This window comes from Zosterops lateralis (genome assembly GCF_965231275.1).
Source record: "Zosterops lateralis genome assembly, chromosome: 22".
Lineage (NCBI taxonomy): Eukaryota > Metazoa > Chordata > Aves > Passeriformes > Zosteropidae > Zosterops > Zosterops lateralis.
The window spans coordinates 6,095,611-6,099,404 of NC_139782.1; positions in this window are offsets into that span (position 1 = coordinate 6,095,611).

Below are 3,794 nucleotides of genomic sequence, written 5' to 3' on the forward strand. Positions count from 1 at the left end.
CAGCCTGTTTTTGCCTCAGCTGCTTTGGTGGCTGCATCTCAAGCTGCTGATTACAGTGGAGTCCAGTGAAATGAAACAGAAAAACATCTGGTGAGACCATCAGTGCCCTTCAGAGAAGGCAAATCAGGGTGTTTTTGTGTTTGTGGCTGGGGAACAAGGCGGGTAATGCTGGGGCTGAGAGGTGCCTGCCTTGTTCCAGCCCTGCAGTAATGACAGGCTCTGCCTGGCCAGCCCTGTCATTGTGGTTGGCTTTCAGTTCTCTCCTCTCAGTTCACAGTTCTGGATTATTTCAGGCTTGCTCTAAGGGGTTCGTGGCAGCTGGAAGGTTTGGTTTGAAAGAGAAAAGCTTTTTTTTTTTGCCACCGAGTGAAAAATGGTGTAAATGGACCCTGAGCTGTGGTGCCTTTCTTTTGCTGTTCCCTTGCAAAGTTCTTTTTTTTTTTCCAATTTTATTTTGAGGAATCCTTGCTGCCTTTGCCACTGCCAATTAGCTGTACTCTTGTACTCTTTATTCCTAAATTGTAGCATTCCCTGCTACTTTTCTCTTCCAGGAATTTTATCCTTTCTCCTTCCCACCAGGAGGTATTTTCTCCTTTGATCCTGGTGGAACACTCTGGCTCCTGTATTTAAAGAAGTTGCTGATGATAAGCCTGGAGTGTTGACACAAGGCCTTGCACTGTAATTTGTGTCAGCACATCATTAATGCTGGCATTCCTTTTTAATTCGTGTATTTCTGGCTCTGAAGATGGGCTGGAAGGGGCCACTTCCCCTCCTGTTTCCCAGGGTTAGTGCCTCTCAAATTCTGCAGTAAAGGATGGAGAGTTCCCCTTGAGCATCACACCTTTTTTTTTCCTGATCTGATACTCGCTCAGTTTTTCCAGCTGCTGATCTTCAATTGGGATTTATCGGGATTTATTCAGTGCAGCCTGAAAATAAAAAAAAAAATTAAAAAAAATAAAATTTAAAAAAAAAAAAAAAAAAAAAAAAGTAAAAACGGGAGTGATGGGGAGGAGGAGGAAACTTCCTCACAGTCACTTTCCACAAACCAATTACCCTGGTGACCTTCAGCAGGGCTTTGTCTGCTGTTTTAGATCTGAATTAGATGTGAAATACCCATTTTTCTTTTCCCACAATAAAAAAGAGGCGACTCTGGGACCACAGGAGCCCTTTTTTCTGCTGCTGACCCGACCTGATGGCAGGTGCAGAGCCTGCAAAACCCACTCCTGTCACTGCTGGAAAGTCCCTTTCCCTCTCCTGGGTGAAGTTGCTTTCTCGGGTCAGGATTTGTGGTCAGCTGGAGATGAGCAATGGGCAGCCAAGGCATGCTTTGGGGTTGGGAGAATCAATCCCAACTCCCCTGGGAGTGGGGAAGGAGAAAAGCTGGGGGAAGCACTGCTCAGCTCAGAATGGAGAGAAGCTCATTTAAAAAATTCAGCTCCTGGACCAGGAAAAATGTTGACACAGCTGCTTTTCCAGGATGTCTTTGGAGTAGCAAAGCCCCAGGAAGAAGAGCTGGCTGCAGACTGGGCAGGATTAGAGAAGGAGACGAGGCAAAGATCAGCAAACCAGCCCCTGTGTCCCTTCCCTCCCCTCTGTGAACCCCAGAGAAGCTGCTGCTCTTCCCCCTGGGTGATTTGAGGAGATTTTCAGCCTCGTTCAGCCTGGACTTGGCTCCTTGCAGTCAGGAAATATCCAGTCCATGACAGCAGCAACCACAGCAAGTCCCAAAACACCCTGCGGGGAGCAGGCAGTAACCTCTGCAGTGCCAGGCAGAAAAGTGGGGGAAAAAAAACTGGAATTGCAGCCTGGAATGTCCTGTCCATGCTTGGGAGGGACCAGGGGAAGGAGAGAATGCTGGATTTGCTGTCTGTCCAGTGGGAGCAGCTTTTTTTCCCCAAAAAAACACCCTGCGAGGAGCAGGCAGTAACCTCTGCAGTGCCAGGCAGAAAAGTGGGGGAAAAAAACTCATGGAATTGCAGCCTGGAATGTCTTGTCCATGCTTGGGAGGGACCAGGGGAAGGAGAGAATGCTGGATTTGCTCTCTGTCCAGTGGGAACAGCTTTTTTTCCCTCCCAAATGACCCTGTGAATAGCAGGCAGTAACCTCTGCAGTGCCAGGCAGAAAGATGGGGGAAAAAAAACTGGAATTGCAGCCTGGAATTGCAGCCTGGAATGTGCTGTCCACGCTTGGGAAAGACCAGGGGAAGGAGAGAATGCTGGATTTGCTGTCTGTCCAGTGGGAGCAGCTTTTTTTCCCCCAAAAAACACCCTGTGAGGAGCAGGCAGTAACCTCTGCAGTGCCACGGCTGGGAGGCAGAAAAGTGGGGAAAAAAACCCTGGAATTGCAGCCTGGAATGCCCTGTCCACGCTTGGGAGGGACCAGGGGAAGGAGAGAATGCTGGATTTGCTGTCTGTCCAGTGGGAGCAGCTTTTTTTGCCTCCCAGGCAGGCGTTTTCCAGGCTGCTCTGAGCACACCCTGGTCTGGCTCCTTGATGGAGACAACAGGAAAAGCTCCTTCCTCCAGGAGATTCCATGAGATTCCATGAAATTCCATGAGATTCCAGGAGATTCCTGGCCCAGCAGCTGCTCTGGATCAGTGCTGTCCTGGCACAGCTCAGGGACAGGGGAACAGGAGCCTTTGCTGCCTGCAGGTGCTTCTGGAGTTCTGAATTCCTGAGAATTCCCAAAGAGAAACTGATGGAATTAAGATTTGCAGTTTGGATTTAATATCCAGGTGGTGCCACAGCTCAGGTGATGAAGGAGGGGCTGTTCCTCTCCCCTTACCCCCAAATCTCATCCCTTCATAGAAATATCACAGTTGGAGTTTCCAGGGAAATTTTGCCAAGTTCTTACCTGAAAATAATTTTAGGATTTTCCCCTAGAAATAAACCAGTTCTCTGGATCTGTCTTGGGCAGTGTGGAGTTAACAGCAGACTTTTTTTTTTTTTTTTTTTTTTTTTTTTTTTTTTTTTTTTTCATGGTCATATTATCTAATAATAATAATAGCTTCAGTTTCTTGGAATTTGTTTGGAAGTGTCTTGTTTCTGTCTGATGCTGGAGACAGGATCCTGGACTCTGTGAAGTTCTGATCTGGATGCTCCCAAAGTTTCCCCTTTTTTGCAGTGTGGAATTATTTAAATGTTTATTTAGGGGGTTGTTATAATTATAATTATAATTCTCTCCCCTTTGCTGAAACTCTTCCCCCTCTGGGATAGAGGGAATCTGTTTTCTGGTGGAGTAGAGAGACAGAAAAAATGTCAGAAGGAAAAATTCAAGTGTGGCAATGAAGTTTATCCTCTTGGATCCCATGGGAAGGCTCCTGACTTGTGTTTTTAAGTTCTTTTATGGAGTCCCACAGACTTTTAAGGACAGTCAGTTTTAATTCCCTTTCTTCACTTACTGCCTAATTGGATTGAATTGTAAAATCCAATAAATCCAACCCACTGAATGGTGTTAACCATAAGCAACAACAACCTGACGACAGAATGCAAGAAAACAGAAAAACTGACCCTATTTTAATTTTCCTAAATCAGATAATTTCACTTTTAATATCCTAGAAGCACATTACATACTCTATTTCCTATTTTATACTCTATTTCCTGACTTTACACTCATTGTAATTTTCCTGTAAATACCCAGCCCTCGCTTACAAATCACAGGACAGGGTAAATATTGTTTTCTAAGTTGTCTTTGGAGGCTGGAGCTGGAAGTAAAACCATATGAGGAGACCAAAATCAAAACCCCATTGAAGGCAGCAAGAATAAATCCAGTCTGGAGGAGTGTCAGACAAAGGG